The sequence below is a fragment of the Hyperoodon ampullatus genome, assembly GCF_949752795.1.
Source record: "Hyperoodon ampullatus genome assembly, chromosome: 1".
Taxonomy (NCBI): domain Eukaryota; kingdom Metazoa; phylum Chordata; class Mammalia; order Artiodactyla; family Ziphiidae; genus Hyperoodon; species Hyperoodon ampullatus.
Window position 1 is genome coordinate 76,595,472 of NC_136914.1, and position 19,070 is coordinate 76,614,541.

Sequence of the window (19,070 nt, forward strand, 5' to 3'; positions counted from 1 at the left end):
CCAAATAGTTTCAACTGTTTTAGATCATGATTTTTTTATGATTCAAAGCATAAATTGTTTTCCAAAAATAAATTCTTCTTTAATAAAATAACAATTTAAAACAGTTAATTCCTTTCTTTTAAATAGGTAAGAAAAATAAATTAATGAGTAAAATTGATAATGATATTAATTCTAGAAGACTAATTTATAAAATACCTGTTCTTATATTATCCCCACATACAACCTGTAAATCAGAAGTCCTGTATTCCTCTTCTTATTGTGTAAAGATGACACTGAAGGAAGCAGGAAGTTTTAAGTGATTTACCCCAAGTTAGACAATCATAACAAAATTTAGAACTAAATATCAAATTTTCTCAAAGGACTGGAATATCATTTTCTGTCTGTTAATACCTATTTTAAGTGTTGGTGTTCTCCGGGAGTTCTGATACATATTTAGCATGTGAAACCTTTGGCAATGCTCACAGAACAAGCAGCTGGAGTTCTTCTGGTTTGATCTCAGCAGCTGTTTTCAGAATTATTGAAGCCACACTCTTTCCTCCTCTACTTCTGCACTTCTTGGGAACTGTTGATGTCATGCTATCTTTTCTGCAAAAGCTGCTACTTATCTTTTCATAAATAATGCATTTTGGGTAAGGCTTCAACTTAACTCCTCCTTAACCTTCTTCTCTTGTTTCTTCTCCTTCCCCAGTGACACCTAGTGGTGTTTTGTTTACTTCCATTTTGCTTTCCAAGAAGATATCTTTACTTTGGTGATGAGACCATTATTACTTCCTTGTATCCATGCATTTTGAATTAGTGTATTTAACACACCATTAGTTTCTTACTTGAAGTGAACAAAATGATTTATCTTGCCCTTAATTTTCCCTTTCATAAACTGGTGCTAGTAAAGTGCTAAGGCCATATTTTCTCTGCGATCTTTCATCACATATTTTGAAAACCAGACCAAATCATTTTTTAGAGACCAATACACGCCTTGCAAATGAGATGTGTCATGATGGTGGCATGGATAAACTTCTCTGAGAGTTCAGAGGAGTGGGGCATAACTTGGGTCAGGGGTGTGCAAGGGAGGCATGGAAAAAGAGCATTTTAGACCAGTCTTGAATAAAATTATGGTTGTGCTGCTCATTTAGAGCATAGTGAGGTGAATAATAAGTTACAGCGTCAGAAAATTTTGTATTATTTTGGTCCCCATGACGTGAGGAATCTCCGATAGAGTGCTATGGTTTATTAAATGCACAATAAATATTTTCTGATTATATGAATCTACTAGTACAGTTTGATTTAGTTCTCTTTTGATGGAGTAGAAGTTGTAATTTTTCCATAGGGACAAAGGCTCAGATAAGATCCCTACTAGTGAGTGATGGGAATGAAGATAAGAAAAAGTCATCTTTTAAAACAAAGATTGTAAAAATCAGTATATAGTGAATGGGATATACTATCCACAGAAATGCTTCTCCTTCAGGAATGATCTCTAATAAATAGTTAACTTTAGTCAGCATTTGCTATTTGTTAGATATTGTGCCAAGCTTTTCACATGCATTTTCCCATTAATGTTCATAACAGACTTATATGGTACTACCAGATACACTAATTTACAACTGAAGGAAAGCAGGTGTAGTGAGGCACAGACACACACACTTGATCTATGTCAGAAATGTATTCAACCTTCACTTTTAATCTCAGGAATAATATACTTTGAAGAAGATACTGCCTGGAATATGACAAAACAATCAACAACAAAAACTTTATTATTTTCACTTTGTTCCTGCTCACCTGAAAAACATCAAAAGCCTGTCTTTAGCAGAGAAAAAATGGAGATTTTCAAGCAAAGTTCCAACGAGCATTTATCAATGCCAGTGGAGAAGGGGAGCTTTGTTCTACAACCTGCCTTAGTTTTGTCAGTGAGAATATCCCTATTTTATGCAGGAGCATAAGATAATCTATGTTAATCTATGAAATGCATAGATTAACAAAAAGAATCATTAGAAATATCTTATTTCTTTTGTTTATATTTTAGTACCAATAAACACTCTGCTTGATGGGATGGTCACCTTTGTGACTTACTTTTAAATTCTACTCATAAACACTGTCTATTATATTATCAAGCCATATGTTAAATTTTGATTTTGATGGTAAGCACAGTCATACTTCTAACTGCATATTTTTTTGGCATCTAAAATTTAGTTGTTTGAGACCTTGGTTATTTGGGTTGCAAACTACATGCCTAGACAGTACTACAAAGACACAGTTTTTTTTTTTTTTTTACATCTTTATTGGAGTATAATTGCTTAACAATGGTGTGTTAGTTTCTGCTTTATAACAAAGTGAATCAGTTATACATATACATATGTTCCCATATCCCCTCCCTTTTGTGTCTCCCTCCCACCCTCCCTATCGCACCCCTCCAGGCAGTCACAAAGCACCGAACTGATCTCCCTGTGCTATGCGGCTGCTTCCCACTAGCTATCTACCTTACGTTTGGTAGTGTATATATGTCCATGCCTCTCTTTCGCTTTGTCACAGTTTACCCTTCCCCCTCCCCATATCCTCAAGTCCATTCTCTAGTAGGTCTGTGTCTTTATTCATGTCTTACCCCTAGGTTCTTCGTGACATTTTTTTTCTTCTTAAATTTCATATATATGTGTTAGCATACGGTATTTATCTTTCTCTTTCTGACTTACTTCACTCTGACAAAATTTTTAATTTTTTGGTACTTTTTGACTACCTTTGACCAAAAACACACCATTTTTAAAATTTCTTTTAACTCCTTGAGATATGAAATATTTCAAATATATAGCAATTATGTATCCCAGCAATGAATTTCCAAAAGTCATTCCTACTGCTTAGTATGTTGATTTTAAGTAAACTACAATAGAAGAAAATTTCTACAAATATTTTTAAGTTTTACCTACAGATATCACAAAACTTTTTTTTTTTTTTTTTCGGGAAACTAATCTAACATTAATCGAGTGGCAACTTTGTATGTCTGGCCTTGTGCAAGGATTTTTCATTGACAATATTCCATTTCATCATCACACCAACCCTGGACGGTAAGTATCACCCTCATTTTTGTCAGAAGAGGAATATGAGGCTCAGAAAGGTTAGGTAGTTTGTCCAGTCACACAGTTGGTAAGAGACAGAGCTGCGACTGAGTCTCAGATTCAAGTCCCTGCTCTCTCTCCGGCGCCGCCTCTCGGAAGGAGGGAGCAAAAGCAGCAGCAGCCATCCCTCCATTTTCTTCCCTGAGAACCAAGACGTTACCAAGAGAAGGAGCCTGTCCTTTCCCACAGACCGTCCCCTCTCCACCTGGGGAGGATGCAGTCAGTTGAAGAGCCAAAACATAACTATAAAAATAAGTAGCAGGAAGGCTTCCCTGGTGGCGCAGTGGTTGAGAGTCTGCCTGCCAATGCAGGGGACATGGGTTCGTGCCTCGGTCCAGGAAGATCCCACATGCCGCGGAGCAGCTGGGCCCGTGAGCCATGGCCGCTGAGCCTGCGCGTCCAGAGCCTGTGCTCCACAAAAGGAGAGGCGACAACAGTGAGAGGCCCACGTACCACAAAAAAATAAAAATAAAATGTAGCAGGGACAAGACACCCAGCAGCAAGCCGTTTCAGTGCTGTGGGAAGGTCTTCACGCTGTTCACAGCTGCTGTGGGAGGGAGCCACGTGGGCCCTGTGGACAAAACGGAGACAGTGGCTGGAGTAGATGGGCTAAACAGACCCCTTTTGGGTCGAACAGATTTTAGATCACAACGTCTGGAGCAGGCAGCAGCCGCTGTTAGCACGGCCACCACCATCCTCCGTCTGCTTATTTTACCGGTGTTTGTGATCCAACAGGGATTCAAAATTGGGAGAGCATACAAGTTTGTGCTTTACATGTCCCAGGACTGTCGTGTCACCCATCCTACTGTCTCCAAGTCCTACAGACAGGACAGCAGCAAAGAGCAGGCGGTCCCCATCGTCACGTCCAGACTCACCTTGCCCAGGAGGCGCTGCACTTTCCCCGACTTGTGGATGAGCAGCTTGCCAACCTGACCCTTGGTCAGGGTACAAGCATTCTCTACCAGCCTGGTTTCCTGGTCTTTCTCCTGCTTTATAACCACCATCTGTCCGTCCTCTCTCTGCACGGCTGATTTGGTAGGCTTGACGTCCGGAGTAGGCGGCTGGCGGGGGAGCCGGTCTTGCAGCTGCAGGAACAGCAGCTCTTCCTCCTGCATGAGGCTCAGCTTCCTGAAAGCTCTGCCACAGACATATCCTTCGGGAGGCCGGGGGTCTTCCTGGCTGCTCTGGGGGGAGCCTTCATCTTGGCCTCCTCCTCCTCATCTCGTTGCTCGTGGCTCATCTTTCACTTTCACAGCAGGCCCCTCCCACCTCCATGCCCTCTTCCTTGAGCCAAGGTTTAACATCTGGTTCTTCATTCTCTTCCTTAAAAAGCCAACCCGAGTGAGCCAGAAGCAGCTGCACAGGCATATTTCGAGCCTCATTCCTCAGCCCAGGGTCATCAATGAAATCATCCTTCTCCAGTGTGCACAGGATCTGTTCTGTTTCTTCATCTGTCTCCCTCTTGTCCCTTTTGATGTTGATATTGTGAGAGGGCCCCATGTCCGACACATCCACAGTCTTAGCCCAGTTCCCCTTTTTCTTCATCATTTCAGCTGGGCCCTGCTCAAAGATGGAGTGGGACCGGAACACTTCTGGGCACCCCCCGCCCTGTCCATGGCCCTCTCACTGTCGGTCTGTATCCCTTTCACGCTTTTCCTTCTTGATGGTTACTTCTTCCTTGGGCTCTTCCTTGATCTTACGACTGATATTTGGGATGAATGTTTTCTTCTTGACTCCCTGAGGGTGAGGTCCCTGGAGTGGATGGAGGGAAGGTGGCCCGGGGTGAGGGGAGGCACAGGCCTCCACAGGAAAAGACCCCCGTGCCCCAGAGAGGAAAGGTCGGGGCCCTCCCGGGGTGCTAGTCTCGCCTGAGGGATTTTCTTCACGTTGCCCCAGTGCACTGGGGCTGGAGCTCTGCACCACGGGCACCGTGACTTCACCTCCTAGGCGACCTGCAGCCAGGCCTTAGTGCCAGGGCGGAAGTCCACAACACCTTTTTAAACTTAACCTGAGTTAAGTTGAGTATCTTTTCATCTTATTAAAAAAAAAGATTAAAAAAATAATAATACATTATTTTATTTCTATAATTCGTATTGCTTGCTGATTACTTATTAACATTATTAAAATTAAGAAGAGGTTTTTTAACTTATAAAATATATTCTTTGGAAATACATAATATGTTATTATAATGGGTTCTGTGTGGTTATCTACTGCTACCATAATGTTGTGTAACCAACAACCACAAAACCTATATGCTTAAAACAATAAGCTCTTTTAAGTTCATATGTCTGTGTGTTGGCTAGTAGAGCATCTGGTCTCCAAGGACCTAGAGATACCCACGTGCACGTCTGTGATTTGCAGCAGACAACTAGGTGGTTCTGTTTGTACTGGCTGGACTCAATAAGGAGCACTAAGCTCTTCCCCAGTTGGTTTCTTATTCTTTAGCAAGTTAGCTGGCATTTACTTGTTCTCAAAGTGGAGTCAGAGGAAAAAGAGAACATAGGCACTAAAGGACTCTTGACGTCTTGTTTGGAAATGGAATACTGGCACTTCTTTCACACTCTATTGACCACAGCAAGTCACAAAGCCAGCCCACATTAAAAGATTCAGGAGGGGCTTCCCTGGTGACACAGTGGTTGAGAGTCCGCCTGCCAATGCAGGGGACACGGGTTCGTGCCCTGGTCCGGGAGGATCCCACATGCCGCGGAGCGACTGGACCCGTGAACCATGGCCGCTGAGCCTGCGCATCCGGAGCCTGTGCTCTGCAACGGGAGAGGCCACAACAGCGAGAGGCCAGCGTACCACACACACAAAAAAAATAATTTAAAAAAGTAAAAGGTTCAGGAAATAAGGTACAACTCTTTTGAAGTTACAGTGTTATGTTATCAAAGGAGTAGTTACAGGGAAGCATATAGGATCTGGGACATTTTTGTAACTAATCAAAATTGTTTTCATTAATTTTGGTAGATATTTTAAAATGTATTAATCTTTGAAGAGAAAAAGTAAACTTGTCTCTGACAATCTTAACAATTTTATGTCTGTATGTCTATATTATTTCTACCCTTTTTTTTTTCCTTTCTATAGTTGTTTGGGGGATATTTTATTAATCGTATACTAATTGTCAAGTTTGATGCTTAGTTACTTAATTGGCTGCTATTTTTCTTTTCTTATATATTATCATATTTAAATTCTCATATAATAACAATTTACCTTCATCTCATAAGTTTTGAGAAGTAATAATATTTACATATTTAAGTATAAATATTTTCTAATTTCAAATATGGGTTCTTTCTTATTTGATATAAATTATTTATTAGTGTGTTCTAAATTTTAAAAATACATTTTTAAAAATCTTAACTTTTAGATATTATTTTCTAACATAATAGCATTGTGTTCAGAGAATGTGAACTGAATCATAACATAGATGATTCTAACAAACGTGATGTAGAACTAAGTTAGACAGACACAAAAGAATATATACATATGATTCCATTCATACATTAAGTTCAAAAACAAACAAAACTATTGCTTATCCTTGGGGAGTATGTAGTGACTAGGTAGGAGCATAAGGGTGGTTTTGAGAATGCTGGTGATATTTTCTTTCTTGATCTAGGTTCTAGTTACAAGGCTGTTGGTAATTTGTGAAAATGTATCAAGCTGTTTATACTTGTGATTTATGCACATTTTTATGTATGTGTTATACTTCTGTAAAAAGCTGGAAATCTCAGTGAACTTGGTTATAGCAGATTAGACAGAGCTGAAGAGAAGATTAGGAGAATAAATATAAATTGAAGGAGTTATGAGTTTACAGATTCAAAGAGATAAAAATTATGAACAAGAGGTTACAAAATACACAGAAGAAAGTGAGAATTCTACAATTATACATATTCCTTTCTAATGTGTCTTTGTCACTCCTCCCATCAAAGCACGGAGTCTAATCCCTCAAGGCTTAAATCTGGTATGGCCCTGGGACATGCTTTGACCAACAGAATGTGGCATAAGTGACACTGCTTTTATTTTCAAGTCTACTATTTGGAAAAGCTTGCAATCAAGTAGTCCCTAAACTGCAAGGTGCTGCTAGGTCAACTTGTCACACTTCCACAGACTTAGTCAATAAGGAGACAACCAGACCAAATGGTTTCGCACAGTTTATAACTTCTAGTGTAGCAGGCAGCTTGAACTTCATGCTCTCACTGAGCTCTTTTACCTTCCAAGTCCCACAGGGGTGATTCAACATGGGCCTAGGTGAATTCTGAGCACACAGCTAATCTGTGTCCATCTTTGAACCCCCCAATCCCATAAGGTGATGCTAAAAATCTTGCCTAAACTTTGCTCCAAAGGAGACATTTTATTTATTACTTTGAAATATAAGAAAGTCTTCCCTGATAACACAGTACTAGCTTGTTATAACCCCTTATACAAACATTCCTAAATTGTCCATAAATGCCTAGCCATGTAGAAATGTGAGGGACTCGTGGAGAATAAATAGCAACTTCTGAATGCTTCTACGATCATTTAAAAAGGACCAGTCTAGCATCTAGAGGATGAAAGGGCATCTGGGAAACCAGGAGCCATTCCATCTGAGGACTCAAAAACAAGTAGAAGGAACTCTCACTTGAATTCAGCTCAAATTGCTGACTCACACGTTGTGAGTAAATAATAAACAAAGTTTGGGTATGTTTTCTTACACAACATTAGATAACTACAACAAAGATGTTAAGAATCATGAAAGAAAATATCTCAAAGCATAGCTGGCTACTTTTAAGAATAATCATGGGTTGTTTGGTACAAAATGTTTATCAATAATCTCATTCTTCCTCTAGGACAATTTTTGTAAAGATACTTTTTGGAAGCTATTTGGGGGAAAAAATATATTCCTGTAACTAAAACATTAGCCAGTGGCTCTTTATCATAGGTGACTAAGTTAAAACTAATGAAACACAGTTTTATAGATATCACTATTTTTTTTCAATTTTCTTTCAATAAGGTTTTGAACCAATGAGAGGTGTTATTAGAATATACATACCTTTGCAAATACTTGTTAATAGTACCTGCATTTGTTTGATGTAGACCTGGTGAGTTCAACTGAGTTTTTCTTTTGGTTTGTGATAGAATGAAGTGGAATACTTAAATCTTATCATTATGGAGATTGTTCTTTCATTTATTCAACAACCATGCACTGTTCACAGTGAGAGAGTTATGACAGATGAAAACTGAAGAGCCCACAACACCCTCTTCTGCCTCTATGGTCTTGCCTTCATTGTACTTCCCCTTTGTCACAAATGTTAAGCCTCCTTACTGTTCTTTAGTGACAGAAGTTTGTCCCTTTTTCCTGGAAAAGTGCTTCAATATAACTATACGCCAGGCTTCCTTTAATCTTTCAGCCTTTTGGTCAAATATTACTCTATCAGCAACTAACTCCTTGAACACACAGTTTAACCTGCATCACTCCCTATTACAAGTTCACATTTTTTCCTACAGCACTATATCACCATTAACAGACAGTTAAAAAAAATAGTTTTCTTTTTTTGTTGTGGTTGGTTTGTTTTTCCTTATTATCTGTCTTTTCCCTGAAAACAAGCTTCAAAGAGACATGGGTTTTTGTTTTGATTACTATAATTTTCTTAGTGCTTGGAACAGTTCCTAATTCATAACAGGTACACAAAAATATTTGTTGATTGAATGAATACATGAATTAATAGTGTACAATCAGTCTCTTGTTTCTAAAAAGAATCCCCAACACCATGGTGGCTTATAATAAAGTTTTATTTATCACATTGGCTAGGGGCTCTTATCCACATTTCCTCACTCTAGGACCTGATGGACCCTCCACCATCAGACACATTGCCTGCCAATATGGCAAGGAAACAGGGATTAAGCCAACCTCACACTGGTTTTAGACTCTCCCACTGAGAAGTGATAAATAGAAAATTCAACCACATTTCACTGTCCATAGGTAGGTAGGTTGTAGCTACCATGTGCCAAAAAAGACAGGCTGTGATAATGGCAGAGATGGTATTTGTATAGAGTCGTTAGGGAAGGCCTCTTAGAGAGAATAATATTTGAAGTGAGCTCAAATTTCTTCCTAGAGGCCAACAACTATGGTATTCCAAAACATGATTTAGATCCAAGTTCTATGTTATCTGTCAAAAATTAATAAAGCTATCCTGCTATCCTTACCTCTTAGTGTTACTGCATTAAATGAGATATTTCATATAGAGCACTTAACACAGTGACTGGAAATTAACTAATGCTCAAAAATGCTATCCATTACTAATCATTATCACTGACATTTAAAATCATTTTGAATTAAATGGTAAGTCTTCCTGAAAACAATTAAATATGAAAGTATATCTAAAAGGAGTACATTAGTGCTAGGTGGCTTTTGTCATAAAGAGGACCATCCATGCTTGTGAGACGATCTCATAAGAGGTAAGTTTTGAATCATGTTTGGTTGAAACACTGGCTACACACTAATCAGCATGTAAGGTGGGTAATGCTCTTGAACACAGAGCAAAGATGGGAGAATATATGAAACATACTGAAGCAAGTGGTTTCTCAAACACCAAGCAACTAAGCCCTGACAGAAATGCAGGATCAAATTTGTATTCATAATGTATGTTTTATAACCCAACAACTACCAATAGTATCCTGAGTTATTAGTAGAAATATATTGCTCAGTAATAATGGTTAATGCTAGAGACAGAGAAGGTCAACAAGGTATTATCCTTGATTACTTTGAAGCAGATGACAAATTTTAAGAAGATGGTCATGCATGGTCATGTACTATAAGCTGGAATGCTTTGAAAAAGATTAATATGGTAATATCAATAATTGTATAATGCCACAGCACTGACTACCAAAGAGGAGGAAAAAATCACTGGTATTGGATTACAGGAGGAAAACCCTGTAAAGATAGTTTGGAGTCAACTTTGACATGATGCATTTACATTGGAGAAAGGTGACAATTAATTCATACACACACACAAAATAAATAGAAGTAAAATTCTCTATAACATTCTGTGCCTCCTATATTGTTTTATTCTCAATAATCAAAGTTTAAGATAATTAGTCATACTAGTTAAACACATAGTACACATTAGTAGAGTAATTACCATAGATTTCTACAGTAAGATAAGACTGTATATCTTAATACATGATTTATTATTCAGGGACACTATGTTCTTTAACTCTTTATTATAACTCATGAGGATTGCTAGAATTTAGCTCATAGAATTACTGGAAAGCCTACTTGAAGTTGTGCTGTACAAAAAAGAGTTAAGAAGGTAGAGGAATAAGATTCAATATGGTTGCTTATAATCATATGATACCAATTAGTGTTTCACTAACACTGATTATTAAGAAGCACAGTGTGACTTACATTTCCATTTTCACTTAACACTTTTTATCTAGGTGTTTAGTTGTTCATGGGTATGAGAATTTATTTTGCCATTCACCAAGATCTCAGTTGGAGCTCTGACATTCCTGACTTATCAGTGCTTTTTCCACTTCAAGAAAAAAAAATTACCATTCCTCAAGGCACTAAATTACTTTTAGTATTACAATTTCTAGTCCTTTGTCTCTCCTTGATCCTCTGACATTTTTTTCATGTCTCCTCTTGTAGTGCACTTAAGCAGAGCTATTTTGATTAAATAACTCCCCAGAGGACTGAGATTATAATACAATAGTCTTCCAAATAGGTTATTCTTGAGTACATATTGCCATTATACAGTACAGATATAACATCAGTATTTCATAAATGCATGTTTCTATGAAATCTGCCAAGTAGATGAATATCTCTTTCATTGTTCCTGACATCACTGAGTTATAAATAATAAAGTGAAGCTCAAATTGTTTATTTGCAATGGAACAGCTCTGAGAAAAATTTCAGCTATCAGTGATGTAGTAACCTCTAAAAAAGACAGAAACTTTAAAATTACAGTGAACACTATCTGAAATAATTCCCCTTAAATTGGGCAATTTCTCAAAATTGCCATAAATCAATTCTCCAAATCCAGTAGAATTAAAATGAGTGGTGAGTACATTCTTATTTAATTCACTTTTTTTTTTTTTTTTTTAGAGTCAATCCGCTTCAGTGTTTTGGAGTTAAGATAGCATTAGATGGGTGAAGTAATTACTAATTAGCATGGTTTCAGCAGGGCAGACTTTTCACTACTAGTCAGATTCTTTACTCTTCTGAGAAATTGGCTTGCACTTTTTTAGAACAGCTCCCAGGAAAAAGACTCTTTCTTCTTTATGTCAAATGATCACTATCATTACACACTTGGAAAATTTCAAACATTAAAGTAAAACATGGGACAATTTAATTAAATCTTAAGAATTGGACTTCTTATGTAAAATAAAGCCCAAAATAGAATTTTTATCAGTGTGATTATAACTATGAATCTCTTCCATCTTGTCATGTAGTTAGCCTTTTAGTAAAGACCATTGTATGTAAAATCTTTAGCACATAGAAGGCCAGTGAAGCCTGATTAAGTTTTAAAGTTCCCATAGCTATCTTACTCCCCTGGCCTCAGAAAAATTTAAAAATTCTTAAAAAATTTTTTGACAGATTAAAAAGTAAGCAAATCTACAAAGTTTCAGTTATGAAAGAAGATTAGTCCTGGAGATCTAATGGACAATGATGTGACTATATTAACAATATAGTACTGTACCCTTGAAATCTGCTAAGAGGGTAGATCTTTAGATCACCACACACAAAAAGTAAGAAAATAGTAACTATGTGAGTTATGAGTATGTTAATTAGCAAAATAGTGGTGAATATTTTACAATATATATGCATATCAAATCAAGTTGTACACTTAACCATATACAATGTTTAACTGTCAATTATACCTCAATAAATCTAGAAAAAAATTGAAGTATGCAAAGATGTAAATCAGTGACAAAGTACAAAAAACATATTTCTTTAAGAAACAAATCACTCAGCAACTATTTTGTAATGTATATTTTCTCAAAATGCTTCCTTTTGAAAAACAAAAGTCCACATATTCTTTTTAGCTTATTAATTTGATCACAACCTGGTTGTTAATTTTGAGAGATTTAATAAACTTTGGTAAGAGGTTAGGAACCTAGATTTGTTTATTTTATATCTTCTTCTTGGGTTAGCACTAACAACAGAAAACAAAGAGAATGACAACAGAATTGTAGAGCTAGTTGAAGGAAATAAAAACATATTTTCTATTATTTAGCCAATTAAATCTAAGAGTAAAATTTAGAGGTTGATTTTTCTTGCTATTTTCTTTTACCTAAAACTAACAAGTTAATCATGGTTAGGTTATCTATCTAGTTGTTTTTTTTTTTTTTTTTTTGTATGGAGGGTATAGTTTGCTTATTAAATAATGCACTTCCAAACTTTTATCAATTTAGGGAAGAGGAAGGGTGCAAGCACTCTGATTTTCCCACTGAAACATATGCCAAGTACATTTAACTAAAAAAACATTTGAAATGTACACTTAGTTTCTAGAATTTCCTGAGCAGTAACTCTACAGTAACAATGAATAAGATCAATGATAAGGTGGAGAAAGTAGTTGCTTCAAGGATAAAATTCTCTTTTTTTTTTTTTTGGAAAAAATATTTAAAAGAGAAGGCTGCTGTATCCTGATTCATCTCTACTGACAGGCCAATACTGAAACCGATTTACTTCACTTTCACCAATTCTTCATCATTTTCCCTGTGATCTCACAGCCATTACAGTCTCTTTTGACATGACCAAACAAGAACACTGAAAAAGAACATTTACTGTATATCTAAATTAATGAAACCAGGGGTAGAAAAAGAAGCACTGTGCCACTTGAGATATTTTTGCTCTCATAAAAGACAGAGGTGCTCATGAGGTCAAGAGCTCTTTTGGTTATAACTTCCAAGCATTCTAGCAATAAGGAAAAAAAAAGTTCTGTATTTCACTGGACTTCTTAAAATTCTTCTTTTTTTCTTTTTTCTATCCTATTTGTAGCACTCTTGAAAATACAATAGACACAAAAAATCAACTTTCATGTTTCTCTTGGCTGAATATAAAAATTCTGACTATTTTCACAAAATCTCTTAATTTTCATTTTGCTGTCAGCCTTGGTAAAATAAATATTGAAAATTTCTGCACAACAGTATATGTTTCAAGTATATTTTTTACTTTTACTTTTATATGAAAATGCTTTATCTTTTTCACTAATTTATTTCATACTATTAATGAAATATGTCAAGATAAATAAGAAAAATGTGTAGAGAATGACATTAAAATTCATATAAGTTTGAGATAGTTATCATTTGATATTTCCATTGTCATTGTTAATTGCATGTTACTTTTAATCTTAGGTAAAATTATCTAATAAAATTTTGTTCTCTCTATAAAATATGTAAAAACATTAATTTTACAGCAGAATTATTTTAATGCACTCAAATTGCAATCCCAGAGTGTTTAAAATTGTAAGATATTTATTCCAGAGATGTGACTTCAAGGTTTTTAATCAATTTGGATTTAAAAAAATCTGTACCTTCAAATATTACCATGAATATACAAAGTTAAAAGTGAAAATCAAAGTCAGGGATAGAATCTAAAGTTACTTTACCCAAGTATCCTTTGATCTAAATAAATTTGAGGTGAAAATTTTTTTTCTTAGGAAAAAGAGTTCAAGGATGTTCCATGCACTTGAGAATATCATTTTGATACTAATTGTTCATAGATTGTTTTTTTTTCCCCTCACTCTTCATCTACCTTATTTTTTGATTCTGAATATATGGTATGTATTCAATTAAAGCAGAGTTATGTAAAATAATCCACTTTTCAGAAGAACTAATGTTTCATAAATGACTACATTTATTAGTTCCTGTCACACTCAGAATCTTTCCTCATAGGTGAACACTCATAACATGTAAAACTATTTAGTAAGATCACCATAACAATATTATCATTGTTATTGTCATTCTTATAAAACTATTATAATAATATTGCAATATACTTAACAATTATAAAAATAATCACATCATATATGTCCATATTCTGAGTGAAATAACTCATTTTTCTGCACATTTCCTTTCAGTCTCTGCTCATATGCATGGTTTTCATTGCCACTTCTACTTAATACTTTGGTTTCATGTTATATTTGACCACAGTCATTTTTCCCCTGGTTTCCAATTCCTATTCCTGGCATACTGATCTTTCAGTATTAAGGCCACTACTGACAAGTATGGCTCTGCTCATTGGGAGAACTCATAACTGCCTGGCCAGCCTCAGAGCAGCAGAATTTTTCCCCCATGTAAGTGACTAATGACATGCTCTACTGCTCTCCAGTTCAGGGTAAGTTGTGGCCCACTGATGTTGAAGGGTAGCAAAATATGCCACTTTGGTATATTGATTATTTTGAGCTGTAGGCAGTTAAAAACCAGCAAATGCAGGGAGAGTCTTTCTCTGAACTCTCCTTATCTGCCTAAAGACAAATCCTCCAGAAATAACTCAAGTTGTCTTAAATCCTCTCCCGGGAGTTTCATCAACCAAGAAAGATTGATTTCTCATCAGCTAGAAGTTGATACCACACCCAGACAAACTTTGTCACAAACTATCGTATTTCTCATCTATTCTTCTAAGGGCTCATTCAACTTTCCTAAAAACCATTTCCTCTCACTCAAGAGACCTACATCCCCCCTCCTCTTCCCAGAATAAGATGGTAATTAAGCCTGAATTCTAAGCCACCTCTTTGAGTTACTCATTTTTCCCTGGGTATTTCCTATGCATACATGAGGTATACATGTTAATAAATGTCTGTTTCTTTTTCTCTTGTTAATCTGTTTTTCATTAGAGGGCTCTTGGCTAAGAAGTCAGATGTTAGAGGGAAAAATATTTGTCCTTTCCTGCACTATGTGTAAAATTATTACTCCCCTTGTTCTAATATCCTATATAACCACTGTCTTCTGGTATTATCTTCAAGGAAATACATAAAAATCAGAACTATTTTTCTATTTCTTATAATAATAAAAATCTTGCATTGAATTTAAAAATACCATTTACAAAAGTATCAAAACTATGAAATAGTTCATTTAGGGATAAATCTGGTAAAATATGTTTTTGAATGTGCATGACCTATATACTGAAAACTACAAATCATTGCTGAGAAAAATTAAAATAAATGGAAACAGATTTTTCATGGGTTGGAAGATTAAGTATTCTTAAAATGTCAATTCTCCTCAGATTTATCTATATATAGAATTCCCAATCAAAATCCCAACAAGCATTTTTATAGAAATTGAAAAACCAACTCTAAAGTTCAGAATCAGCCAAAATACAGAAATTAAAATCTCTAAAATAACCAAAATGACATTGAAATAAAACAGAGTTGGAAGTTTAACACAATCTAATTTTGACACATATTATAAAGCTACAGTAATCAAAGTGTAATAGTGATGTCAAGATAAAAAGATCAATGGAATAGAGTACCCAGAAATAGACCCACACAACCTTATTTCAAACTTTGTATTTAAACCTTTGACAACTGATTTTTATTAAAGGCAAAATGGTAACACATTGAGCAAGACTAGTCTTTTCCACAAACAATGCTCAAACATTTGGATAATCATTTGTAAAAATACGAACTTTAATCCAAATTTCACACTATTACAAAATTAACTCAGTGGATCATAGACCTAGATGTAAAATCTAAAGCTATAAAACTTGTAGGAAAAAACACAGAAGAAAATCTTTGTAATCTTAGATTATGGAAAGATTTCTTAGCCAAGACACCAAAAGCACAATCCATTTTTCAACAACAACAACAAAAAAAAAAAAAAAAAAAGAGAGAAAGAGAAAGACAGAGAGAGAGAAAATAAGAATGTCTGCTCTTTAAAAGCACTATTAAAAGAGTGAAAAGGTCAACCACTGACTGGGTGAAAATTTTTGCAAAGCATATATTGGATAAATAAATTTTATCTGAAATATATAAAAAACATTTTAATACTCAATCTCAAAAACCAACTCAATACAAATGGCCAAATATTTAATATTTAATTTAATATTTACACAGAAACCTTACCAAAGGAAAATCTCTTATGTATTGGTTAGAGTTTAATCAAAGAAGCAATACACTATATTCTGGGGACTTCAGGTGGTTTTAATTTATGTTTCTGTCATTTAAGTCTAAAATTTTAAATATAATTTTACTTATTTCTTATTGGACTTTATAAAAGAAAGATGAGACAAGTAAATTGGTTTTCAAATAGATAACTTGGTTTAAAAAAAAAGAGCTGGCTTAGTTAATAAGAGCTTACTAAATTTTTAATTCATATAAATATCTGTACTTCTATTAGGCATTTTTGGAGACCGTGGTTAGATGGGAAAAATAAAACAAAACAAAACTTGATTTTTTTACAACACTACAATACCATGTTTACATTTGTTTATACAGCTTAATTAAATCTCCCTTAATTTTATTGCCAGCATAAGCACTTTTATGTTGTAGTGGCCAAACATAAAGCAAGATATTTAGCAAAATTACTAAGTGGGGAGTATTTGTTGCTCACAGTTGGATAGTTGATCAATAGCCTTTAAAATTAAATCTGATTTTTTAAATTGCCATTATTCCCTTTTTTCATCAATTTTGCTTAAATAAATTTTAGTTATTTAGGAACACAAAATGCTGAATGGTTCCCAGTGTTTTATTTAGCACAGATCTTAAGATTTCGGGCGGGATTTTATTTTCTTATTCCAGATATAATCATATTGATGCTATTTGTCATGTACCAAAACTGAACAGCTTAGTGTTTTATAAAGCCAACCCTTTCTATCAATCATTCTGAAAGAACAAGGAGATTAACACTACAGGCTTCACATTATTGATTATTCTTAAAGTTATGACTCCAAAAGTTCAATGTGATAACATAACCTTATTTCACAAATCAAAATGTTGAAGAAGAAAGGTTAACACTTTTATCAACTCATCAAACAAATTTTGGCATAGCCAAAGTACATATGTTAATTCAGTATATTGTTTTTCAGGATTTCTAATATATTTTGGAATTGGAAAACTTAAAATTTAAATTGTATTTAGTTTTTTCTTTAGTTCAATTTTATTTACTTTCCTCTCTATAATGTAGTAGTAAGAAAGAGTATCATAATACTACTTTACTTCAATTGGTATAAGATATTCAAAATTAATCACAAATTTAAATTTTAAACCTCTAAGCCATGTTAACCCAAAATATTTGAATTAGTGGCACGATGTCTTTTCTGTCTACTACATACACTTACACATACAATGAAAAATCTGGAGAACAAACATTCCAGGTATTTTCATTATTATTAATAAAAATTTAATGTTCTGTAACCACATCAGTAATGTGTTGTCCACCTGTAATAAAAGAATTATGAAGCACAATCCTTTTACACATATATGCAAATTCAAGATTATTCTTCAAACATTTGAATATCAAAAAAAAAAACATTTTTGGAAAAAGTTAAAAAGACCAACATAAGTTACCATCTTACCTTCTAAATTTTTGGGAAGGACATACAAACAAAATATTTCTGTTCATTAGTACAATTGCTTGATAAAAGCAATAGAGAGATGTTTGTCAAAGTGTACAAACTTCCATTTATAAGATGAACAAGTTGTGGGAATCTAATTTACAGCATGGTGACTACAGTTAACAATACTGTGAGAGAGTAGATCTTAAATGCTCTCATAACTCACACAAAAATAAAAAGGTAAATATGTGAGGTGGTAGATTTAATTAGCCTTATTGTGGTAATCATTTTGCAATGTATCAAATCATCAGGTTGTACACCTTAAATGTACACAATGTTACATGTCAATTATATCTCAATAAAACTGGGGACAAAAGGAATAGAGGACTGCTAAAGCAAACAAGTGAGACTATAATTTTTTAAAATAAATTGTTTTATTTAAAATTCACCTCATTGTCCTTATTCTTTCTCAGCATACTTAAATAAACAAAACAAAGGAACAAAGTAACAAATATATTGCCATTGTTCAGTACAGCTTTTAGACCAGCAAATGAACCATCAAGAACCATACATTTGGGTTTCCCTGGTGGCCCAGTGGTTGAGAGTCTGCCTGCCGATGCAGGGTACACGGGTTAGTGCCCTGGTCCAAGAAGATCCCACATGCCACGGAGTGGCTGGGCCCATGAACCATGGCCGCTGAGGCTGCGCGTCCGGAGCCTGTGCTCCACAATGGGAGAGGTCACAACAGTGAGAGGCCCACGTACCGCCAAAAAAAAAAAAAAAGAACCATACATTTACCCTCCAATCACGACTTACCGAATGCATTCAAAGCCTGATCCAGATAAGCATGCCCCCTGTTGCCCTCCTTTTACAGATTCTAAATTGCACAGGTGTACATTGTAAAGTTATATTACTGACTCGATTTAATTTGGTTTTCATTGAGTGGTTCTAGTTTCACAGAAGTAAGCACAGTCATCTCTCTCTATCCTTTTCTGCAGTGCTAGATTCCAGGAAGCCAGAGGATACCAAAGTCCTTGAACGTTCCAGTCGGCCCTTCCTATCCTATCTACAGGTTCCAGATCCACAGATTCAACCAACCCCGGGTCATGTAGTATTTTCCATTCTAGGTTGGTTGAATCTGGACCTTGGAAACCTGGCAGATTTGAAACCCGTGGATAAGGAGGGCCGACCATACTCATCTGCATGTTAGACCATCTTTACATATTCTTTACGTTTGTGTTATTTCTCATAGCTGGAGGTAAAAATTACAAAACATGGAAACTCACTCTAACAATTAAAATATACATTATGCATTACCTCATCTTTTCTTTGACTCCATTTCTCATTCTGACTTTTATATTTTTATTGCAGTTAAAAATAACATTTCCTTCCTGATTTGCATTTATAAGAACATCCATTGTGAATAGAAGAAATACGTCTGTGACTTTTCTACTTTGGAGCTGGAAGGAACTTTATAAACATTAAATAATTAATTTTCA

The 19,070-nt window shown here is 35.2% G+C and overlaps 1 pseudogene across 1 annotated transcript; it reads right to left on the bottom strand.

Moving 5' to 3' along the window:
• Positions 1–3,812: 3,812 nt before the first annotated feature.
• Positions 3,813–18,776, bottom strand: LOC307057639 (DNA-directed RNA polymerase III subunit RPC4-like; annotated as a pseudogene). The gene is made up of 2 exons: positions 18,530–18,776; positions 3,813–5,065 (listed from the first exon to the last, which is right to left on the bottom strand). The product of its transcript is annotated as a DNA-directed RNA polymerase III subunit RPC4-like (transcript).
• Positions 18,777–19,070: the final 294 nt, after the last annotated feature.